At 41.2% G+C, this 26,561-nt stretch overlaps 1 protein-coding gene across 7 annotated transcripts in view; it reads right to left on the bottom strand.

The window, feature by feature from the left end:
• Positions 1-26,284, bottom strand: part of kdm6ba (lysine (K)-specific demethylase 6B, a) — a 102,525-nt gene extending 76,241 nt beyond the window's left edge. For 2 of the 7 annotated variants that reach the window (XM_040141393.1, XM_040141400.1), the window contains exons 1-3: positions 24,040-24,120; positions 22,722-22,910; positions 22,140-22,180 (exon numbers count right to left, since the gene is read on the bottom strand). The gene's annotated coding sequence lies outside the window, so the exon portion shown is untranslated. Of the gene's footprint in view, positions 1-22,139; positions 22,181-22,721; positions 22,911-23,047; positions 23,067-24,039; positions 24,121-24,754; positions 24,818-25,520; positions 25,683-25,727 lie in introns of those variants that run through there. The other 5 variants (XM_040141396.1, XM_040141394.1, XM_040141395.1 and 2 more) reach the window with 5 other exon arrangements.
• Between the last annotated feature and the right edge of the window lie 277 nt (positions 26,285-26,561).

Below are 26,561 nucleotides of genomic sequence, written 5' to 3'. Positions count from 1 at the left end.
GAGAATGAAAATGTCCAAATCAGTTGGACTGGACATTAAACCAACTTGACTCTGCCAGCTCCATAGTTCCAAGTCTGTGTACAGTCTGATTGAGCCCATGTGTGAACAGAGAAGGTCACTGTCCAGAGAATTCACAGTGAGCAAGTGGGTGTGTTGATGACGTTAATATTATGCAACTGGCGCGTAACCAGAAGAATACAAACATACGAAGGTGAAGAAAAAGGGTCAATTACATATAGACAACAATGAAAATGTCTAACTGGAGAGACGACAACATTCAGAAACTTCTGTCAGTAAGGGCCGATGACAACATCCTCTGACAAAATGAAGTAACGGCAAGACTCTCAATTGTTGATGATGTGAACAAAACACTGATTTATTTATTTGTTAAATTTTGTTTTACAAAGTTAGGAAAACCAATGTTAAAGTCAAGCCTGATGATGCCTTACACATAAAAGAAAGATCCAAGTCTTTTCCACACATTGAGGCATACAGCTTATTAATTATTAAACACTGGTATCAGATTGGTACTCGGTATTGGTCGATTCCCACAGCCCAGGTATCAGTAACAGTATCGGGACTGAAAAAGTCGGATCAGTGCATCCCTGAGTGTAACACTAAAGGTGAGGGTTTGCTACAAAAAAAAAAAGTATGTACAATGTGTTGTTCAACCATTTCTGAAGGCAGAAGTATTTAAAGCTGCTTCGCATAGCCACACTCAAAGGCAACGTCAAAAGCTGGCTGTCACAGAGAGGCAAGACGCAATAATTGTTTAAATAGAGATAACAGCCTAAGTATTTAGATAGTTTCCCGTCAAAGGCATTCATGGTGCAGCACTTGGTTGTAGATACACCAAGTAATAGAAGTAGTTTTTAAAAAAAAAAAAAAAAAACAACTTGAGAGAGAAGTTCAAACCCTGTTAAACATTCTTATCTCTCTACACTTGGTCAGTCGCTATGTGAAATGGGCATGATTGTTGGATTGTAGGTTTCAGAAAGTTACATTATTGTCGGACACCTCAATTTTAGAGGTGTCTAAATTTTCAAGGTGGGAAAGTATGCAGGAAGGCGCTTTGTTTGAACCATACTGACCCTTGAGCAGTCCGTTTTTACTCTTACCACCCATGATTTTGTCTATGGGATGCTAGTACTATAAAAATGTTAGGTGAATCTAAAGATATAGTATATGTATTCATTCATTACACTGGTCTTTTTTTGTCATTTTCAAAAAGAACACCTGTTGTAAAAATAATCCAGGTATTATGCACAGTAGATTATACAACTGAAACCTCAGGCCGGTTAGTGTTAAAGATTTAAAGTAAAAAGCACGGTTCTAATGTAAAACAGCAAGCGTTATAAACATTAGCAGCCTCAGCAGAGCAGGTCAATCACACATAGAAAAGACAGACTGAAGAAGCATTTAAAGTGTGTGTGTTTATGTATGTATGTATGTATGTATGTATGTATGTATGTATATAAATAAATCGAATTCTTAAGATCATTGAAAAGTAGAGAGGGATTAAGCTAGATTGCTGTGAGTTAACTGTAGGTGTGTGTGCGCTCATACATTCAATAACTGTTGCACCCCGCCTTGTGTATGTGTGTACTGTTCTTTCATGTGCGGTGTGAAGGTTGTGGTTCGGAGTCATTACGAGACAAAGCAGTAGTTACAAAGTTGTGGGTGATAGAAAAATAATGAAAAAGAGTAAACAAAGGGAAGACGAAAAAGAAAAAAGTATTGAAGAAAGAGAGAGAGAGAGAAAGTCAAATAGTGCAAATAAGAGCAAATAAATGAAAGCTGAAAATGAGGGTGAGGGTGTAAAGGCGAGAGTGACAAAGAAAGAGAAAGAACCACTCATCTCCCCATAAAGTCAACCAGTGTTGTTAGTTGCAGCACCGTGGGTGGCTGTGGAAGATGGAGTGCGCACACGCACACGCACGCACGCACGCACAGTGAGTGATGCATGCTAGCCAGTCTGAGTCTGGTGGCTAATGCTAGCCTTTATTGGTTAGGCAGCTGGTTTGATGTGGAGCCCACACACAGCGACAGGATGATAGACATCCTGTAACACACACACCACAGAGAAAGGGGAGCATATTTGTGTGGGTGTGGGAAGGGAATGTGTTGAGTTGGGCTATATGTATGTTTATGTGGGAAAACTGCGATAGTACATCTGTATGTGGGGGTTTGAGAAAGACGTGTGTGTGTGTGGAGAGGGTTGGAAATTGTGTGGGAGAAGAAGAGATGGTGAGAAAGAGAGAGAGAGAGAGAGAGAGACTGAGTATTTTCATGCATGTTAACGTACAGGTGGACATCTGATACCTGTACACCCGTGTGTGTGTGTGTGTGTGTGTGTGTCTGTGTGTGTGTGTGTGTGTGTGTGTGTGTGTGTGTGTGTGTGTGTGTGTGTGTGTGGGAGCTTAACGTTTGCCTATGACCCTGAATATATGTGCAGATGTAAGTAACAATGACTATGTATCAGGGGGACAAATGGTAACCCTGGACACGCGATTAGGCACAGTGCAGACAGAGTAAAAAGGTAAGATAAACCAAAAAAAAAGAAATGAAAGCACACATAACATGATTTTGTAGAGTAGAACAAAAAGCAAAGAAACAAAAAGAAATAAAGAAAGTGTACATGGAAAAGGAATGGTGTGATAAAGAAAAAAAAAAGAAAAAAAATCAGAAAAAAAAAAAAAAAAAAGGGGCAGGATGACCTCTAATGATTGAAAAGAAAAAAAAGTGAGTATAGAGAGAGAAGGACGGGAAAGATGGAGAGATAAACAGAGTGCGTGGAGTGTCTGGCCGTGACCCAGCTTTGTCTTTGGTTTCAGGGGAGGGAGGCTGGCAGAGGCAGGAAGGCTGGCTGCTCTGGCCTGGGGCCAGGCCACACACTGTGCCACGCTGCCCAGGAAAAGCCCCGTCTTGAGAGGGCTGGGGGGGAATCAAAAGTCCAGGCACCCCCAAGGCACTTCAACAGGCCCCGGGGGGCACATTACGCCCCCAGCTCAACCACTTGACACATCTGGTCCCCTCAGCCTGGTGAGGACTCGTTCAGTCTACCAGTGTGCTGTGGCTGTGGGGCTACAGAAACATGTCTGAGTTCTAACTATACAGACATAAGGGCAAATAGTGGGTTTAAAATAAGTTGCTTTTGCCATAGGCTCTACAGTACAATATCACAATCAGAAGATTTGAATTATGGGTAATTACTGAACACCAAGTTAGGCAATGTTCATAAAAGTCAAATTCTAAAATTTGTAAAAAAGGTACCCGGTGGAATTCTCTTGTAAATGACTCACTAATGTTTACATTCAGTTTTGCTCTTGCGTTGCTGCTCTTCTTGGTGCGATACCATCATCCACTGTCAGTGGAATAGCGTAAAATATGTATTGCATCAGCTGCACCCAATCAGATGGGTAATGCAGTACACTTCTTAAACAAAACCGGGACCCAATCATCAAGCCATTGCTTCATGGTGCCGCTAGTGGCCAAAATCTCCCCAGTGTAAAAGGGCTCCAACAAACAATTATTTTCATAATCAAATAATTTACAGGTTATTTTTTGATTAATGGTTTAATCTGTGAAAAAAATGTTATCCATCACAATTTCTTAGAGCGCCAGGTGCCATATTCAAATTATTTGTTTTGTCTGACAAACACAGCTGATAATGATATAAAACAGAAAAGCCAGAGCCACCAAATATTTGGCATTTTAGTTTGATCAACAAATCAACTAATTATAAAAACGACTATTTTTCTGTCAATTGACTGATTAACTGTAAAAGCGTTTAAGGTCTAGAGCCCTACCAATAAGTAGAGCTAATACTTCCAAAAGTTGCAACAGCAGTTTGCCTGGAGTAAACAGAAGAATTGGATAATAGCATGAGCATTTATAACCAAACCTGCTGAGCACAAGGAAAACTCCGCCACATGCAGACACTCAGGTGTTACCGTTAGAAAGTGCAAGTACAGAGCTGTCATAGTAACGCCCATACTGGTTTATTAACAGGTTATCTGTGGAAATTTTAGTACAGAAAGAACTAAAAGCACTTAGCAACAGAGTAGAAGACAAGATCTAATAAAAACACTTAAAACACTATTGGTTAATTGTGCTTGTGAAGCAAAATAGCTGTTGAATCATTGGGCCAACCAATATTACCGCAATTCATGATTTTATGCAGTCAGTTGTGTGCACATCAGTGTGTATTTATATTATGTTGTAACTTATCCTTCTAACTCAGCCAATGAAATCTGATCAACTCAGTTCTAAATACCTCATGTATCAAAGAATAAGGCCAGCGTGTCCAGCTGGGCAACAAATCAAACCAACTCAATGGATCAGGACGAGCTGGCCAGTCTTTGAGAAACTGGACCAAGTTTTCTAAACTTCACATTATACAATCAATGAAAATGTGAAATGCAAAAGTCTGCATCAGAGGCCAAAAAAAGATCAGTATTCAGTGAAAAAAAACTTGAAGGCAAAAAAAACAACTGCAGCATTCAGCCCAGAGCCACTCACCAATGAACACTGTTTCACCATCACTCGCTATGACTGATTAAAACCCATTGAAACCTCCCTTATGTCAGTCTCTGGCTCTTTTGTAGATTTCTCAGAGCTACACAATGCTTTCTGTTCTCATTTCTGTCTCCTTTTCTATTTCTTTTCACCTCTGAGAGTCTCTGTTATGCATCTTTATCTCTCTCCCTTTCCTGTTTCTAATGAACACATTTGAATGAAGTCGATTCACTGATATGACTGCTTATAAGACACAAGGCCAAGCTCTGAACAAACCTTCCAACAACTGACAAACAATAGTTTCATCCATTTAAAACATGCTGAAAAGATGTATTATTTGGTTTGAAATAATGTAATAGTGCATAATCCTCACCAGCCATGAAAGCATTAGCAGCAATAGCAAAACTGAGCTCCTGTGTTTCCAAACGGAAACATCCAAGTCCTCCACCTCTTTGCTTTGTTTGTTTCCACCCTTAATGAATCAATTTCCCCATTTCTTTTTTTCCTTGTCTCATCCTTCCTCCAGCATGTCTATCTGGGTGGAGTACATGTACTGTATGTACATTTGTGTGCAGGTGTGTGTTAGAGCATGTAACAGCCTGAGGGCACAGAGCTGACTAAACTCCATTTTCAGCCACCTTGACAAGCCAATCAGCCATAAACCTCAGAGCCCTCTGTTTACAGAGGATGGGAGAGGACAATCGCCACGGCGACCCTGCACTGGGATTACATCACTGATAGGGGGAAGAAAATATGTTTTTCAAATGTGTGTTTGTTGGATGTATACATACATTTTGGCACAGGAGAATGTGTGTGTGTGTATTCACTCATATCCAGTGTCTACAAAAACGACCTCTGTGTTGAATTTACAATCACCAAAGCTCAAGTTACTACCAACCCTTCCTCTCTCTGTCTCTCTGTTTTGAGATATAAGGTTACCACTGGCTCCAGACAGTGAGGCTAATACTCCTCCTCCCTCACCTCCCTCTCACCTGACCGGAGAAAGGGAGGAAGGCAGGGAGGGTGGGACAGAATAAAAGGATGAGAGAGCAGAGACGGGAAAGGGGAGAGGAGGAAGAGGAGGATAAAGAAATTGAAAGGGAGGCAGGGAGGCAGGGAGGGGTTGAGGGATAGAAGACACACAGACAGACAGAGAATTATATAGAGGGAGAAAGAGAGATGAGAATGAGTGATTGTCTTGTCCACCTGCGAGATTGCCAGGAGGAGAATGGACAGGAGATACGGACACTGCAACACACACACACACACACACACACACACACACACACACACACAAGGGGACATGAGATCTGAGATCGGAGCAGCCACACAGCAAGCAATGGAGAGAATCCTAAAATGGCGGTAGTTTGGTGGGCCCATATGAACCCTCCCTGCTTGCACCCCCCCCACCTTAATCGAACTATGCTAGGGGCCCCATCAGGGTCATGCACACACAAACACAGAGACACACACGCACACACACACACCCCTGACCCTGCCCTTCCCCCAAACAAGTCCCTTACTGATGAGGTCACTGGCTGAGAGGTCAAATCCAAGGGACAGAACAAGATTGAGAGACTGAAAAAGTAGAGTTTTGGGAGAGAAAAAAGGAGAGAGGTTCCTAAAAGCCGGTTTTGTCAAACTTCATGCAAAACGTTTGTTATTGCACAAAAAATGAAACATGATTTTGCATATACATAAGATAGAAGTAGAGATACTCACTTCCTACATCTAAAAAAAAAAAACAAAACCTCATTCAACCCTGAGACGAATGGAAAGTCTTAAGTACAGAGTAGGACAGAGCAGAAGCTGACAAATACCAACACCTGGCCACTTCCTTTAAATTTGAATTTTGTGCTACTTAGTATAAAAGTCTGAATACAAAATATGCCTTTGTCCAACCTACATATCCACTGTCACTGTATTTCACCACGACAAGTATGTGATTAAAGGAAACAGCAAAGGAAACTTTAATGAGAAGCTTGTTCTGATATCCTGTCTCTCACATTGTTATAAGAAACGGTAACACCGTCTGTCTTTTGGTCTTTCACCTACGCACAGACTGACAATACCTACTGTATGGTATGAACTCATACAGATACACATTTGATGAGACACACTGGTGTGACAGAGAGCCTGATCACCACTGCCTTCAAGTACTTACAGTAGCTAAACTTTTATACTGAATTTCATCAGTATAGCTGGAGGCAACATCTAAGTGCGTGGTTGGAAATAATAACAAAACAGACGCAAAAAAGAGTGATTTTTTTTGGTGCCTGTTTGAATTTAAAACATTAAGCAGTGGAGTGATGCTTAGTGTTGCAGCCACAATGCAAAGAAGGAAGAATGAGCATTCCAAGACTTTGATTTAGTATGTATATTCGATATATAGAAGTATGTTTCAGCTGATTTATTGCCCATCAGTTGGCTCTATTGTTGCTATTAGAGTAAACTTTATATCTTCAAATGTCAAAATTTGAGAAATACATGCAGTATTTCACAGTCAGACTCATGCCCTGCCCAGACCAACATAGTGCAACTGGTCAATATAATTTCATGATACTGACATTTAAAAGACAGTAATTGTCCTCTTGAAAAGAGAGAGCGAGCAAGCAAGAGAGATAAAAATGTGCATGTGTGGGGTTTCGAGAGAGTCTGAGCAAGTGTAAAAAAAGAGGAAACTTTATTTGGCAATTTTGGCACACTAGAGGTCTGCTAATGGTGTCAACCTAAGATTAACCGATGACAGCTCTCTCATATGAATGTGTCTAACACAGGTTGAACACGTGTTCAGCAGACCTTCATCACATACACATGTCCTGTATGGAAGTCCTGTCAGACCACTCGCTGCCTTTAGCACTGAATTACTACTTCCCATGATGCTTTTGTGCTTTGAAAACTTATTTCTCTTAATAATAATCTTTACAAGGTCAATTTAGCATTGTATCAGTGTCTGAATCTGCCCCCTAAATATCACATCTCAGCAACTCAGATGTAATGGAAAAACATCCACCTCCACAGCATTACAGTATTTACTTCTTTTGTTGTCTCATTCATGTCCAGTTGAACTTGTGATATTTTCAGCAGCACATCAAAGGCAGCAAATCTGAGTCAGAGTGAGCAATTCATCCTGTTTGATCTGCCTGCACTTGTATTTGGAGTTTTTCCTTTTACTGACATTCTTTGATAAAGAAAGAATTGCCATCTACACTTTTATTTTAAAATTTAGTTTCACATTTTCACAGGCTGTCAGACAGAAAAGTCAGGGATGAAAAAATACTTCACAGACACAGCTAGAGAGAGCTAGAAAAATAAGAGTGAAATGGAGAAAGACATCGTGCAGGTGAAGGAATAGAGAACGAAAATTCGTCTTTGTTCCTTTCCTCTTTCTTTATCTCCCTGCAGCTCCCTCTCTTCAAAGCCAGCATTATCTTAAACTGCATAATCATCTCCTCTCTCTCTCCTTCGCTTTCATCTTTCTCCTCCCTGTGTCTCTCTCTCATCGTCTCTGACATCAAATTTCTACTTCTTATCCCTCCACACATAGGGAGAGGGGTGGAGGAGTGATGAAGAACTGCCACTGGACTGCATGGAACACACACACACACACACACACACACACACACACACACACACACACACACACACACACACACACACGGGTGGTGGAAGGAACTTGTGTGTAAACAGATAAATACTGGCAGTAATGGTATGTTCTGTTGTTCACCATGACACCGGCTCTACCCTCTCACTCAATCTTTTACTCTTTCAGTTTTTCCTTCCTTTTGAACCTAATTTTTTCTACATCCGTCTAAATTTTACCCTGTGAAGCAGAGAGAATACTAAAATTCCTTCATCCTAAGTCTCAGCGTCACTATCTGCCACAGACATTTCAATATATGCAGACTTTGCTATTGAACACACATAGAAGGCACCTGCACGTGCGTGACCCAAACACATGCACACGATGCTGCAGTGATGAAGATGATTAATTTTAATACTTCTTTCTTGCTCACAATCATTTTTTGTCTTACCTCTTTGCTTTCTTCTCTTCTTTCTCTTTGTTTTCTGTCTGAGACAGAGTGTACAGCAAGCAAGAGAAAGAAAAAACCAGAAAAGCACAGATGAGACAAAGAAGGAAAAAGAAAAAAAGAGGAAAAAAGAGAAGGAAAGGGAAAGAGACTGGGCTCATCCACTCAGATGCTTTTTGCTTCCTCTATTTCTGATCTGCAAGCTGAGTGTGTGTGTGTAAATGTGTGAGTTCTTGCTATTTTTAAACTCTCACACAGCGGCTGACTGCTTGCTTCTCTTTCAGTAAGTCCCACTAACTGCACAAGTGCACACTAGGAAACTTTCTGAGTGTGTGCCCATGCACATGTGTATAATGTTTTCCATTATTACAGAGTTGGAAAACTTGCACGTGTGTGGTTTTCTTGAAAACACACCTATGTTTACTGAAGCATTGCTTTAGGCTCATTCTTTGTTATTTTTTATATTTGGATGTCAATATTTTTTGCATAGAGGGAACACACACATATACATATATAAACACACAAATACACTCACCCAGTATCAATAAGAGGACCAGGGTGATAACCCAAATGAAACCAGTTGGAGAGTTAAGAGCCATCTGGGACTTCTGCTTTTGATCTCATCTTTAAACAAACAAACAAACACACACACACACACACACACACACACACACACACACACACACACACACACACACACACACACACACACACACACACACACACACACACACACGACTAATAATGCCTGTAATTGCTTTGTTTTCAGATTAAGTATGTGAGGGGTACCTTCTCCCTCCTCCCAATTTTTCACTCATACCCCTTCTCCCTCCATCACTCATTCTGAATAGCTGATTGTGAAGATTATTATGAATGAATGATTGGGGGCTATGGGACAGCCATGGTGTCTGTGTGTATGTGTGCGTGTGTGTGTGTGTTATGTCATCTCAAAGGCAGCCATGCTCTATTAGTGGAGTTTGATTCATAAGTAGGAAGCTTCACTTCAGTGATTCCCCTGTCAGCACAATAGATCCATTACACACATACACGGAGGGGGAAAAAAATGCAAGAAATGACAGCGGAAGGAAAAAATGTGCCGCATGAGAGAGAAAGCTGAACAAAGACAGGATGAGCGCCAGGAAACAGGAAGTGTGGAAGGAGGAAATGAGAGGAGGAAGGAACCGGGGGGTGGGAACAGAAAATATCTAGACAGAGCGGATACTTTGTTTCTGCTTCTGTCGACTTATCGGGTGACGTACAGTATTCTCGCCTTTCCAAAACTGAACAAAAAAGGCAATTCTTTGTGTGGCTGCTGTCTCCCGGCGAAGTTTGATCACTGACAATCACTGAGTATAAATAGACTCAGTACAGTACCTCACATATCCTCATTCATCTAGCTTCATCTAGATATTAAACTCAACTTGCACTGCCTGGAGACCAACTCATGCAAATCAAATGCTACAGAAATAAAGTCTGACAGTTGACAACTAACCCAGCAACTGTGTCATAAATAAATAATTTACGCTGTCTCTATGTGACTTATGCTAACCCACACTCTCATGAGTGGATGCACACGCAATACTTCAGCCTACTCCTATGCAGAATGTGAGTAATTAACACACACAATGGTACTGGAGGCAAAGAAAGTGATGTTAGTGAAATGGACAGCTCCGAGCTTATGTATTGTGTATGTATATCAGTAAAGCTGTTGTCCAGGTTACATGAAAAACTACTATTAAAAAACAACAACAATAACAACAAAAAAACCTCAACAAAGACCACTAACTTACACCTTGGTAGTACAAGAATTGGCATGGCAACCACTAAAGCACATACAGCAATGCATTACAGGAATCATCAGCAACGAGCTGAAACAAGTCACTGACATGTAAGACTGGGACTAGCTACCCTCTACTGTATATCCAAGACTCTTACACATCGAGGAAGCCACACTTTTATATGGAAGGTAAGGATTTACGCTTAAAAAATATGGATTCTTCTGTTTTGCATAATTTATTATTTCGAATATTTCAAATTGAATTAATTTTTTTATTGATTTATTCTTAGTCTAAGTGATTAGTTTGCCATGCTTTGTAGTGGTAAAATGCCCATTTACTATGTTTTTAGTATTCCTTTATCACTAATTACATCTTGCTACTACTTGCTGCTGTAGCAAACCTTTTTTTAATACACTGACTCAAAGAAACTTGTAGTTGAGGGGTAAGCAATTATGGTCAGCAGGGTAAAGTTAAAGGGTGTGAAGCAAATGGTGGTAATAACCAAGCAGTTGGGTTTGGGGTACTAAGAGGGTGGCGGGGGCTCAGCCCTGTGTGACACTAGACGCGTGCCCATCAGTACCTGGCTCCCATTCAAAACACACCCCACTTCAGCTGGAGAGCCGCAAGTCCCAAGAGAACTCCCTGACACAAGCCCACAGACATGAAATACACACAAAGATATACAATCCCTTCACACACCTAAAAGACCAGAAAGACACAAACACTGAGACATAAAACACAGTATAAATACACGAGAGCACAAGCATATAAAGAAAGGTACAAAGAAATAAGAAAATAGTAACAAAGGCCCAGACAGATGGGCATTCTCAGAAAACGCACATAATAAAATTAACAGACAAACAATGAAAACTTCCATGCATGCAGGAAAATACACACACACACACACACACACACACACACACACCACTTTATGTGCAGGGTGTCTCTAAATAGGGCCCCGGCCCCACACAGCAAGCTACATGAAATATTCAGTGAATTTTTCAACATGTGCTCTTTCCCCTTTTGCACGTGTAGGACTGAAAAAAAATGTAGGGGAAGAGCAATGGGGAGACAGGAGGGAGGGAGAGAAGGAGTCAGTGAGGGCAAAGGCAGACCGAGCAGCAGGAGAGACTGGGCGAGCAAGCCAGAAACTGACTAGGAGACTCAGAGAGAGAGAGAGAGAGAGAGAAAACCCAGCTGACTCCATTCCAGGCTACTCCCCTTAGCAACAGCCCTGGCCCAGCCTGCTCCCATTGGCCAGCTGACAGCACGCATCACAATCCCATGCACGGCTCCTCAGCCAATCAAGGCTTTCCTTGCAAACTCTGCATTTTGGATTTCATTTTCACCATGGCAACACAACCATGTTCTTGGCCCTGGATGTGGCCTGTGTAGTGTGTACACACACACACACACACACACACACACACACACACACACACACACACACACACACAATAAATTAAAAAAAACAAAACAAAAAAACAGTAAAAAGTTGATCAAACCTTGATGATGAGCTCAGGCCAAAGCAATTAGTCTGAAAACACCTGAGATATAAGCAAAACTCACATGGACAGGCTAACTCAGCTAACTCTGCTGCGTCTCCACACCTGTACATGTGTAATTGAATGTGTCTAAGCGTTAAAAACAGTAAAGCACTTTGAAGAGCTGGAATGTGAGTTCATCCAACAGACAACCCAGGAAATATTTCTGATTAGTATGCACTGACACTCATACCAAAGGAGAAGAACCCATTGTCACATCCAATCGTCAAATTAAACTAAACCATCCCTACAGTCCTCCCTCACATTCACTTTCAGAGTTGGAAGGGGAAGCGTTAATGTGAAGCTCCTTTCTCACATGTACATGTACTCTGTAAATGCTCTAGCAATCTTACAGTACATGTTGCCATCTCGTTTGAAAAGGACCTCAAATTGTGTTTCTGTAAAACTAGCTTTGGCAGTTGTGCTTTAATTGTTTTCCCCACAGCTATTTTGTTTACATCCTTTCATTAACTTTTTGATATAGGAGGGACAATGGGAAGATCTGTCACGTGACAGAATAAGACTACTGCCATGGTATTGTTATTGTGCTTATGTTCTTTCATTCACGATAGAAACTGACAATTGAGATGAGCAGAAGGTTTGCAGTGGCTTTTTTCTAGTTGTGTGACACAGAAAAAGAAAAAACTACTGAGTATTCTCTTCCGTAATGTTGTCTTGACTATCAACAATCTGCACCAGCTTCAGACGCTTGTAAGGAAAAACACAAAGAGCCTGGGCTGACCAATCACAGCTCTTCTGGTATCCAAGGGGTATCTCTGTTCCAATCTCCTCTTATATCTCCTCTCATATTTATGAGGAGATGCACATCAGCTATGGCATAACGTACAGTATAGCCTATGGTGGAAGCTACACTACAACCTCTTAACTATAAATCCAGCATCACATTGTCTCAATGTCCATTGAATACTGTCTTCAAATATTTGTGTAAGGTAGGGTTTTTTTTGGTATTGTTGCAGCTTCTGTGTATGAAAAGGGCTGAATAAACATTTTTAGTGACCCACTGAAAGTTATGATTAATCCTACTTGTAATTTATGATTACTGTATTTTAACAGTTTCTAAACAACATGGTTACAAAGAGACCCATAAAAGAAGAAGTGGTACGACTGGTTACACTGGTAGCCGCACATACAACACCCAAATTGCCGAAATGGAATAAGTGCGTATTGAAGATAGATGGATGGAAATTAACATTTTTATGATGTTGCATGGTGAAAACAACATTCAGTACAACTGGTTAATGTAGTACTTTTTTTTTTTTTTTTTTTTTTTTTACATAAATACAGTGTAATCTGAGGACTGTATCAACGGTTTAGTTTCATTGTGCTAGTATCCACACTATAATGAATACTAGGGGGTGTTGTACGAGCTGATATTTACTGAAGGGCTAGAGCAGGCTGCATAGCAGGTCTCTGTTTTAGGTTCTTAGCCCCCTATATTACTTAAAACACTAATAACTGTTCAAGTGATTCTTTTCCACCGGAGAAACTAGCTTTGTGAGATGAGTCCTGAACATCAAACTTAACTAGCTATGTCCTCTTTGTTCTCTCAGTGCGGCGTGATATATATAAAGGGTGTGAGAGAGGGAGGGAGAGTACCAAAGATATAAAGACAGGAAGAGAGAGATGGAGGGGGGCAGAAAGACAAAGAGAGAAGTAGTGAGGGAGGTAGAGAGAGAGTATGAGGCAGACTGGCTGCTGGAGAAAAAGCAGAACGAGAGACAATGACTAGCAGCTCCTCTACAGACAGACGCAAGATGAATGGGTCTGCTGCCTAAAAAGCCAGTGAACAGAGGACGCCAAGAGAAGTGTGTCTGTTCACCCCACTGTGTGTGTGTGTTTGTTTGGGAGCATGTGTGTGTGTGTGTGTGTGTGTGTGTAACTACAGACGCGATCCATCTGGGCCATTGTGGCAGTGACCACACTAGAGGAGTTTGATATCCAGTATGCCTTCCTCTCCCAAAAGATGAAACATAACCATCAGCTCCAAAAACAGCACTCGGGGGCAGTTGTCAAAACTTAACAGCAGGTAATTAAAAGTAATAGCAGAGTTTCCCCTTGGGTTTGACAATAGGCGATGTATGTATCCCACCAACAGCAATTAGTCAGCCAATTACCCTGGGGCCTAATTATAACTGCCGTCCATAGAAAGGCTTTGGGAGGGGCAATAATGGGCTCTTAGGGTTGCCTGTGTTTATCTAAGTGATCAATGATTAGCATGATCAGTGGGAAAGGTCAGCACCTCACATGAAAGGCTGGCTGCCTAACTGACATTTCTGCGGTTAATTGGTACTACATTAGCAAAGTGCTGTTTTCTATTAATGGTTTTCAAAGTACATATTAGGATGCCATCTTGGAAGCTACATTGGGTACAATGAATTTAAAGACCTGCACACCAGACATTCCTGAAGACTGAAGTCATTTTTCATGGTTTAATGTTTCTGAAATGTATTGTAAACAATTAACCTATATATTTTTATGGTCACTGTGGCTAGCCAAGCTAGGTTTTCTTTTTCATTCCCTTGAATACTGCTGGGCTGAGCCCTTCTGCTTTGGTACGTCTGAGAAAGCTTTTATATTATCGGTATAACATATACATGTTACTGATGGAGATTTATTGGCAAAAGCTACAATAAATCTATAATGATTATGATGTAGGGTTTGTTGGAAATTTTATGCACTTTATTTTGGCTGATTTAATTAAATCTAGAGTAGGGGTCCTCCAATGTGTGTGTGTGTGAGTGTGTGTGTGCGTGTTGCAGCTCTCAGAGTAGAGGGCTTGGCAGCCGAAGCTCCTCTAATCGAGTTAGCTGTGATAACAGGAGTGGCAGCTGGCTTTCCAGGAATATACTCTCCTACTGAGCATGCACTCCCTGCAAGTTGATTTCACACATACATACACACAGATACACAAGCAAATGCACCCAGCGTGACCTACCTTTCTGTTTCCTGGGTTTTAAAAATGCATGTGTGTTGCTGTGGGTCTTTGGACAGTAAATGCATAATGCATGTACACATACTGAGACAAGCTTATTAACACATTCAACTGTACATTCACATGCCGGCCTGACTGACTTGCTCTCTTACACTCTCACACGCCTAATCAGTTTCAGTCCCACATGTGCTCACATGTCACTCTTTTATATTTGTGTGTGTGTTGTTTATCTGCTGGCAGCTCTGTGAGACACTTAGGTAGGTCAGTAGGTAAATGACGCCTTCAGTGTCTGGTCACCATCTTTAGTTAATGAATACACTAACCTTAAAGCCCTCTTAGTCACATAATGGCCCATTTCCACTGTCAGAACTCAATGACCTGTGCAGCAGTGTGACGCTGTGTTCATTGGTTGTGAATATGATTTTTGATACAGCTTTCAGAACCTTTTTTATTTTTTTTATTTTTTTTTAAATAGGTGATAACGGGCTACTTGAGGTCTGACTTCTAGAACTGATTACCTCAAGTGTTTCTGTAGTCCTGCAAAATAATTCTAAGAAATAACCATCTCCTTTTCACACATTATTTTTTAAACAAGTTATACTAACTCAGTAAGGTCATGTAAGCAAGGATGTTGCTTGTGAATGTAGGTCTTTACTATGCAATGGCACTTTTATCATTGCCCTAAATTATATACTGCATATATAGGTATACTGTATACTGTCTGTACTGCTTTATATTGCCCCGTATTTAGTCCCTCTGGAACATACTGTAAATACACACAGATACACTGGATTTATATCCCTTTAACTACAGCTTGTCTATAGGTTTATTAAGGCCATTCAGCTCTGTGTGTGTACAACGTGCGATTGCTCTACACAGGGCACACTAACAACATTTTTGTGCAGTTCTATGCAGATGCTGTATGTTTGGAAAATACCATGTGTATGCATTTTTTTTTTAAAGTTAAACATGACATGTCAGTGCTATGTACACACCGTAGACACCTTCTGCAAAAGTGGAAAATGTGTGTTTATTGTACATACTCGTGCGTGTCTGCTTCAAAATAATCCTAAAGCATGTAGTATTCTGTGGGCCTCATTGACATCCGGTTTTTAGAATTTTGTGTGTGTATGTGTACTGTACGTGTTTAATATTACTATTAGAAAGCACTACACAGTCCATAAAGAAGCTCAACATGCAAGTCAAAACAAGTCAGCTTAACTATGAAAAGCTATTCTGTGGCTAAAGAATGTAGAACTTTAGTCTTTTTCCCCAGAAACATATATAAGGCTGCCATGAAACACAAAAAACACAATATTCCTATATGTGGTGTGAAATGTTCAAATGTTGCAGTTAAAACGTAACTTTTACTATTTTACAAACTTTGAAAATTATTCAGACGAAACTGAAAAATCAGGTACTATACTACAGACTATCAATTTTTGCTTCCTGTCTGGGTTTCTCTGTCCTTGCATTGTAACTGTTCATTTGCCTATGTAAAACATGTAGCAAATATCAACATTTCTAGCTTTGATCAACATATGAGCATCACTAATCTTTCATACTGTCACATAAATTTGGATTAATGGGATTCATATGCATGTTTCTCAGGCTGGATGAGTGGTCAGCCACAGTGATCCAAAAATGGACAGGACATGACGAGGTTGTTTTGTGATGTGCTGTGTGTAGCATGTAAAGCAAGCAGAAGTCGTGGGCTCCAAAGGCTTAAAAGTGGACTATGCTGTGCAATTAAAAAAAAAAAAACACTTAACTTGAAAACCTGCATCATCCCAACTTTGATTCAGGCATTTCAATTTTTCTCTGATTGTGTAATCCTTTGCATCGTCAGCCTTGGCCAGACAAAACGAAATTGGACAAACAGAATTGAAAATGACATATAGGGACAATTCAAGTTAACACACCAATGTATTTCCAGTAGTTGCTCTCTTTTCAAAAGAAACTGGTTGAGTCATACTACAGTATACATTATAGTAACACCAATCAAACCCATTAATTCAAATGACGAGAATTAGCAAAAAGAACAAGTATAAACTAACAACAACAACAACAACAACAACAACAACAACAACAACAACAGTACACTAGAAGTAAGTAAAATAGTGACAAAACGTGTATTCATCTCTATACTACATTGCTGTTCACAGGACATTACTGTTCAAATCTATATGAAACAGGGACAAAAGGACAATGACAACACTTCAGCAGGTGAATGCAAGCTTTCACTCAATGTGCAAATCAATCAGTCAAGTAGGAGCATGTAAAAAGGCTTCAAGCTCTAGTTTCACATCTGATCTATAGGATCCCTCTCTTTTAGCTCTTGTGTCTCACTCTCCTCCTCTGCAGGCTCCTTGTCTTCTCTCCCTTTGCTGGCCCCTCAAACACAAAGACAGGGGGAGGCAGAGGTGGAGGAGGGATGGGAAGGAAGGCACACAGGGCTGCGAGCTGCGGGCTTGCCCTCGGGAGAATGAGGGTGAGGGGGTGGATGGGGGGTAACAGGGTGTCAAAGGGGGGCCACGGGAGTGTAGAGGTCTGGGGGGTGGGGAGAAACCTGAGAGGCAGAAAGCCAGAACAGGAGCAGGGGAGCGATAGTGGGAAGGGAGGGTCTGAGGGTGAGAGAGCACAACACAAGACATCTTATGACTGAAGTGATTTTCTTTTTTGTTTCCACTTTGAAGGGGGCGTTGGCACTGGATTTTTTCAAGAAAGGGATTTGGTTTGGGAGAGTTGGGAGAAGTTAGGATTTGGTGAGATTTACATTTTTTCTTCAAAAGAAATGCACATCCACTATCTACTAAAGCCTCTTTAAGCTTTTAGCCACATCTCTTTTTTTAGGCGTTTTGTGCAACACTACTTCCCCAGTATAGAGACAAATCACAGAATATGCACCAGGAAAAACATTTTTGGATGTATTTCTACAACTACAGAAAGCTGACTGACTGGCACATGATATGATTCATGTTTGCAACAGTATTACTTACTGTATTACTTTTGCTTTCCTTAAGAGATATTGCAGCTCTTCCCATCTATGGGTTTGTTTTTGGTTGTCTGGCGGTGACGGTTGTTGTATCACATTGAAAGGCAACACCACTGCCTACCCTCCATCATTATTGGATCAGTGCACCCCCCCATCCCTCCATTTTCTTAAATCATCACCACCTTGCACTAATCTGATACAATCTAACCTCCCTCAACTGTCTCCAAAACCACTGAGGGGCCTTAGACACAGGTGCACATATCAACACAGACAAAGTATATAGATAGCTGCACAAATAAACACGTAGTTATGCACACACTGGTGGATGTACCAACACACACAGACCTTATAAGCACATACACACAAATATACAGCATACCAACAGAGGCCTGTGACAGTTGGTTAATGCAGGCCAAACAACAAACCCAGCAGAGAACAGGAGGCATGTTGGGAATCTTCCTCTTTGCAAACTCTGTCACCCCTACACACAAACACAAAAACACAGAGCCTACAAAGAGAGCTCACATGAAAACAAGCAAGCACACACACAAACCCAATGCCCTCTTTCACAGTAAAGTTATATAACCAGATAGGCAGAGGAGCTCTCTTTCTGCACACCTCTTTCATCACATCTCTCCATTCCCCTTATCTTGAGCTCTATCTGTTCCTCCGTCCCTGCCTTTCTCTCTGTTAATTCTTATTCAGAGCCAGTTTTATTTATATGCACTCAGCATCTCTTAAATGAGATTTTTTTCTCTGCCAGCTGTTCTGAATGCATTAAAAGCCCTGTGATGACATAAACGTGACTGTTAAAAGCTTTAATATGGAGAATTTGGTAATACGCCCTCACAGACCTCCAGGAGGTGGATGATGTCAGCTCCACCTCTCCTCCTTCCCTCGCTACGCCACTCCTCCCTCAATGACACCGCTGATTACGACAGAAGAGGAGGAGTGGGTGGAGGAGGATGAACACGAGTCTCTCCCCCTCCCTCTCTTTCCTGTTCTCTTCCTCACCCACTGCTTCCTGCCGTCCTCAGGCATCCTGACTCAGCTCTCACCACCTCTCTTCCTGTCTCTCTCTCTCTCAATATCCTTCCTTCAGCTCTGTTCTCATTTGATTCAAAAGCATTTTTTCTTTTTATCCTATGCCCTTCACTGTCAGGTTCTAAGATGGTCTCACACTTCTGTAAAGATATGGTATTATTTGACACCAGCAGCATATAGAGGGAGACAGAGAACAATGACTAGAACATTATTATTATTATTATTATTATTATTATTATTATTATTATTATTATTATTATGTAAATATCCACAATTCATTACTGCGGCGATAGACTGAAGTTAACATTAAAAAAAAAAAAGAATTTTCTTAGAACTGTTCAAAACACCACTGAACGTTCTGAAAGCATACATCCTTTTCTGTGCTCCCTCCATGGATGTCTGGCACATGTGGAAGGCAAATGGACTGCAGTACTTAGAAGAGAAAACAGGAGGAGGATATAGACAAAGCAGATGGGAAAACAGCTGCCAAATCTTGCTGTCCTGTCCTACACTGAACACTCACAAACTGATATCACCTGCACCTACATATTTCAAAGGTTAATTTATAAGAATGTAAATAGTTCACTTCATTTAATCAGTAAAAAAGTAATGTCACACCACTTTTAAACATTATTTTTGACATATCTGAGCTTCCTATGACATCACTGTTCTAAAAATTAAATTTAGGGCTTGTTCCCTCCATCACATCTCCAGGACTGTGGATTTACTGTGGACTACTACTGATCTGCAAAGCAAAATTCTGCTGCTGAACATATGCCACTCACCTACCATGTCTTAAACTTGATCCCTGGCCAAACAACACTGGTCCCAGGTGCAACATATGGAATTATTTCACATACAACCAACCGACATCAAAGCCCTTGTGTAAAGGTGCTCTTTTTGGAATTGGCTTTTTGGAATTGTAAAAACACTGGGGGAATGCCACACAAAAAGGCTGACTCTGATTCAACCGACAACATTTGGGGTACATAATAAACAACATATCTTACTTGGCCACCAGGATACAGTAATAGCCTTGGGACATGTAGCTAAAAAATTCATCTGTAGCTCTGTATATATAAAAATAAATAAATAAATAAAAAGCTAGAAGCTAATAATGACAGTGGATAAGATACACTATGACATCGAAACCCCAAAGGGAAGGTGACACAAGGCACCATGTTTATAAGCGTGAGAGTGTGCAGATGTGTGTGAGAGACAGATGCAAGCTGATTGACATGGTTGCTATGCTGATTGATGCCAGCGCACTCAGCTCTTACAGCTTAAGAAGAAAATGTAAAGTAACACTCCCTTTCTCACACAAACCTATTAATACTCACTAACACTCAGTCCTTCAACATGACAGCAGGTATGACCGATAAGGTATGACCACAAGCTGTTTGTGTAAGAGAAAGGAACAAATAACAAAAGATGATGTGTAAGAAACTACCACAAACCATTCTCAGGGCTTTTTATATCCCCAAAGAAAAAAAAAAACCATAATCAAGGGATGGAATAAATATATCTACCAACTACCATATGTAAAGCAGGGCTTCTGCACTTTAAAAACTGTAAATAGTATTACAAAAAAGTTGTCAAGATTTATAACAGAAGTGGAAAATATAATGAGATAATAAGTATAATGTTAAATACAAGGCAGCAAAATGATAAATAGTACTTTCAGTTTTAGACAACTGGTCATCATATTATTTAGAAAAGGACTTGCTTAAAAACAAGCTTTACAGGACCAGTCTCTCAACATGTGAATGTGTCTTTTCATCATGTCAGTCGGGTGTTTTTATTCAGTGTATTATCTTGATTCATCGATAAGATAGACCTGAGTCTGAAGTCCTGGTCTATGCAATACGGTTCAAAGAACTCTTACAGCAATCGTTCATACACTGTATTTCCTTGGTCAGTACTGTTTGAACCTCCTCCAGGACTTACAATAATCACAGCAACGCTCTTATTTTCATGCTGCTATTTCTTCTTTTCAATAATCCTTCCTCTCTCCCTTCTTTCTACTAAATAAGACTCTTTCTTACAGAAAGACTTGCAGCCAAACTGTGCTTTATATGTATGTGTCTATCTGTAATGGAGGGTGTCAACTTGGTCTTAAGCAGGATTGTACTTATTTGTGTATGTGCATTTATGTGTGTGATGGATCTGATTCATGGCCAGCTGTAAATGTGTATAATAAAGCTGAGCGGGCTAAGTGATGGAAAAACCCAGGTGTGTGAGACTGGGCAGGGTCCTTGGAGACACCAGCATTAGAAAGTGTGTGTGTGTGTGTCTTTGCCCCAAAGGGAGAGATCAAAACAGTGTTTGAGATGTGTGTCAGAGCGTGTTTGAGGACTGTGTGAGAGAAAATGAAACAGAGCTGGTGTTAGGTTAGGTCTGTGTAAATAAGGGTGTTGAATGTGTAAAGCTAAACCTAGGTCTGTATGTGTGCACGCACACTTGGCTCTGGGCCCAATCGCAATCAATTAGTAGCTGTGGTGAAAATGGCAACCCCTCTATAAAAACAGAAAATGAATCACGTCAACAAAAAACTGAGGTACATTTTTAACACAACTTCTGTGGTCAACAAGTCATGAATTTGATCCAACACTGCAGAGCTGGTTGATAGCTCATAATGTTCAGGCCAGCACAAACAGAAACAGAAGAAAACCTTTAATGGAGGCAAACAATTTTAAATGTGTGGGTCAGTAAATTTAGCTGACCGCTTCTTTCAGAAAAAAATCCTTAGTCACAATGACTGTTCCAAACCATGCAAGGTACACACTGTGTCACAGAGGTAGCCTCTATATCCCAAACACACCTTAGGCATCAAAACTATTAAAACCATATTATTATATTAAAAATCGTCCAACACAATGCTAATCATTGGAATTTCCTTTCTACTGCTTGCAGTTTACGAGAAAAGAAGACAAAGACCCCTATGTGTTCTTGCTTTGCTCAAACACTTAGGAAGGCTGAGATGGAAAATTCAGAGATGTTTCTACAGTGATCTGATCCCAGATGAGCAGGGTTACTTATGTCTCCACCACTTCTGCACGAATGCTACTAAACTGTTGGCAGTTACAGTACACAGTATCACAGACAAGCTACACATGAACATATCATACCCACTGTTTGGGTATTTCAATACACTGTTCTGAAAGAAGCTCAGAGAAACATACATCTTCTGGACAGACAGAACAGGAATGACAGACAATGTCACTGCAGGCCACATGCAAGCAGATCAAAGTCTGGGTAAAAGGTCAAAAGTCTTACCTGAGCAGGTGGGTGCTTGCAGCCAAATGCAGTTGGCTCCCCTGCAGGAAAATTATGTCAGTATGTAAACAACGGGTCTGGAGCAATTGGATCAATCCAATTAGCCAGCTGTCATTGGTTATCAGTTATCTGCTGCAAGTGTATGGTGGGAAAACCAGGTGAACACCAATATTGTGATGCACAATAGCACAGTACGGCAGCTAAGATTTTTCTGAGATAACTTTAAATGTTAATGAATCCTGATGGTGATTGTCATAGAATATATTGCAATTGTATTAAAAAAAAAATCAACTGTAATTATGAGTGAAATGTTATCAGTTAAATAGTTTAGTGCCTTTTAAAGCCCACAAAAGGAAATGGAAACAGTAGTGGGTTTTAACACGTAGTGAATATGCCGTGGTGGAATGTTAGTGGTGCAGTAACTTATCCTGTTTCCATCCTAATTAACAAACCGGACCCCCCCCCCAAAAAAAAAAAACAAAAAAAAACAGCATCAAGTAATGATTGTGAGTATGTGTACGAGCACAGCTCTTAAACAAAACAATCATGCATTAAATTATTAGTTGTCTATGTCCATCTTACCATCACTGTGTAATGTCAACAGCGTTTTCCAATCCCAGACCATGGCTTTGATTTTGATTTAAAGTTTGCCCGTTCTTGCCTCCAGTAGGTCAGACACCCAGTCAGACATTTCACCTATGGCTTCAGTCAGGTAATGGTGGTTCTTCAAACACAGCGCGACAATTCACGGCCATGTTCCTCACTCCTTCTCTGTGAAAAGGAAAAACATATGGTGACCTTTCTGGTCAGGGGTAAAAAAAATATTAAGCAATAATCGGGCAGAGAATTTGCATCTGAAAACATTCATCGATATGAGAAGGTATTCAGAGAATCTGTCTGTCACATACATTTACATGGCTATTTAGGGAGTAACACTTAGACCACAATGGCACCAAATTTAGTGGTTTCATCTACTTGTCAAATTGAGAATATTTAGACAAAAAACATATCCTGAGAGACCACCGTCTGCTTTTCCACCACTACACTGTGGGAAGGAAGCAGCTGTTCACAAAGGACATACGCAGACCAGGGTTGGACTGCGAATGCGTCGCCATCTAGAGGAAAAGACACACTATCGCACTTCAGCAATTTGTAAATCCAATGTACATTAGTTTTGTACATTATTGTACATGCATACAACAGAAGATAAAAGAGGTACTGGATGCACTGCTTCAGTGTTGGCATGTTGTTATTCCTTTCATGAAGTATGTAGACAATGTTAATCTAGGTAAAAGACTTTATAGCTTAATGATTTGTCTTCTAAAATAAATGTCTATCATATAGGATGAGATCAAGCCAAAGTGACGGGCAAGTCAGATGGCATTTGAAGACATTAGACAGGTGAGATGTGAGCAGGGGAAAGGGGCAGTAACTGAGCGTGTATTTGGGAATAATACAAATTGTGCATGCAGTGCACAGTTTGTATGACTCAGAATGAAGATAAGGGCTGCATTTTCATGTAAAAAAAGAAGTCAAGTGGCACTGTCAATCCACTGTCACATATACCATGTTCCTCTGCTATACTGTAGTTGGCTACATTTCATAGCGGTGTGACAGGAAACAACTTTGCAACGGAAAAATCCGGGAAACTGTCAGGCTCACAGCAACTTACGCCAATAGTGTTTCAGTCCTGGTTCGGCACAATAGTTAACACTGACTAATTTTACTTCACGCTGCGACGCGGACCGTGTCTTTAGTTTGATCTCAACCGTGAATTTAGCCGCCTATGTGTGGGTCATCCCAAACACAAATGGCCAGCACGACACCTGACCACCCGACTTGATGTCCTAACGTGCATTCAACCGCTGGGCGCACACTCGGACCAGAATTACATACGTACCTGAGCAGAAGCTTCGCAAGTGTGCGGTGAAACGTTTGCTGCAGTTTTTTGCGTTTAGCAACAATAAAGCTAACCATTCATTTGAATTGCAAAAAGTCTATTATTTTTATTTTTCATTTTTTTTTTGGTTTCCTCTTGCCGGACAAGTTCGCCACTGGCCACAATTAGTTTAAATTTCTTGCAGCTGTGAGCAGCTCGTCGACTTGCACTGCATTGTGGGACATCAGTCGATCAAAAGCACACGCAAAAATGAAGATTTATTATTCCCGCTGACATATTTAAGTTGATTTTAGTCTGTGATCTTTCAGTGTGGACACGCAGACAACAAACTCAAACCACTCTTGTAACATCAATAATTTAAACCATTTCGCAATGTGGAATTTGGACGCAGTATGAGGGACCCCCATTTGGTTCCGTGTAATACGGGTTTGTATGTGCGCCACAAGTGCGATGCGCTCGCCCGGTAGCTGCCGAGAGGGCAGGACCACTTGCGCAGGGATTTTGGATTCACCACACTGGAGCCCCGAAATCTCTAACTGCTCCAGGATTGCCGGTACTTAGCCTCGTGGAGGTGACCCTCAAATAAGTGGACTACTCCGTGGATAGGCCATCAGAAGTAGGGATCAGTATGATCAGGTCTAAAGTCTAGCTGATGTCGGTGTTGGTTCATTTTAGCCCAGTATCTAAAAGTTAAGTGTAATAGTCACTGGATGACCTTGGTCCAAGGCTTGCTGCAGGCGAACTGCCACCCCGCTTAAGTGCTCTTGAGCAAAACTGGATCCCGTACGTGTCCTGAAGTAGGTGTAGTGCAACCAATTCAGTGTCCTGGTTCGCCATCCAGTGGCAAACGGTCCGAAGTGCCACGGGAACAGCAAGGAGAGGGGTGGAGACACAACATAAATCCAAGGGAAGAAAATTCAAACGCTCTTCCTGGAAATAGTAGAGAACCCGCCACAACTTCACCACATGACATTTCTGAAAGAAAATGCGACACTCCTTTCTCCAACACCAGCGAGCCCGCATTTCATTCAGCGAGGTGCGATTCGCCCCAAATCAGCAAAATGTCACAGTCGCACCATGCGCTTTACACCCACGGACACGATCCACGGCATTTTTTGTGCATTTATAAACGTGTAGCCGAGATCAACAGCGGGCGATTGCGCCATCGCCAACTCCAGACCTACCTTCCCGTAAACTATTCCTTCCTTACCGTAAAAACATGACATCACCAACATCAGTTTTCATATGAATTTGGGGAGAACAAACGAAACAGCTGTCAGCAACACAGTAATATGAAACTGCTGCAGTATTCAAACTTATCGGCCCTATTCATGTAAAGTTAAGAGATGTGTAGCCGATCACACTTATGAGCAATTATATAATACCATCAAACCATCCCCTTCAGAAAAAATTACAGCCTTATGTTTTCATATACATGCATGTGTTTCTGCTGGGCAAAATCTTGAGTTTGCAGGACTTACCCGTGTCTCCTTCTGGTAGTGGCTTGTATTTTTGCCGTAATGTTGATCGCTTCCTTTAAGATTTATTACAGGATGAGGATACTGTAGTTCAGCTTGTTTTCAATGGAGTCTCATTGGTTCCCCTGTTACAATTAGGTAATACAGGCTGTAGACCCTCACATGTCAGCGTGTATGCCTGATAAGAGTCACACTAGGCATCATGCTTACCTTTTATGTGCAATCCAAAATCTGCCGGGGAGGTGCCGTGCTGACTCCCTATGTTAAAACGGTGTAATAGTGGAAAATCTGCCAGGCAGTCCATCTCCTTTCCCAGCCACGGATGACGCAGCCCCCTAAAAGCCCTCTCCCAAAAAACATGAAACCCCATTCAGCACCCATAACGCGTTTAGGTGCAAACGTCGACACGGGGAGCACTGGATACGCAGACAGATCGCAGCCCAGGCTGAGAAAATGTGGATGTGTTCGGCCATGGGCAATACATGACGGACAGACTCATCACTGATCTTGCATCTCTGCACAGTCATATCGCCGTTCACCACGATTGCACAGCTCTTTTCCCCTCTCTGAAGACCATCTGGTAAAAAATCGCCAGCTTCTTTAGCCTCAAAGGCAGCAAGGGAGGCAATGGGCACGGATACCTTAATCATCCAAAACCACAACTGATATCCATTTCATAGAGAGGAATGGTCCACCGTGATCCGAGCAGGCAGCCCTTAAAGAAATTGCGCAGTTTTTATTCCATTGAAACGGAGACTCTTTCCTTTCTGTCCCCGTTGAAAGGCTCCTTCCCTTCCTCCTCCTCCCTCCCTCCTCTCCCTTTCTCTCTCCTTCTCTCCTTTCCCTCATGCAGGTTTATTTTCGGTGGAAGAGTCTTGGACATTAACTGCCCCGCCTCCATAGTCACTGGCAAACACACCGTACAACTTGCCCAAATTCCATTATTAACTACTATTCAATGGAGAACAACTGCACCCCAGGTTTTCCCCTTATAACTGTTTGGTTCAAGAGTCAAGCTCTCAGTTGGAAGTAGTAACTGTACTA

This window comes from Xiphias gladius, chromosome 12 (assembly GCF_016859285.1).
Source record: "Xiphias gladius isolate SHS-SW01 ecotype Sanya breed wild chromosome 12, ASM1685928v1, whole genome shotgun sequence".
NCBI lineage: Eukaryota > Metazoa > Chordata > Actinopteri > Istiophoriformes > Xiphiidae > Xiphias > Xiphias gladius.
Note: the sequence above shows the minus strand (reverse complement) of the source record. Positions and strands in the feature narration are given on the sequence as shown.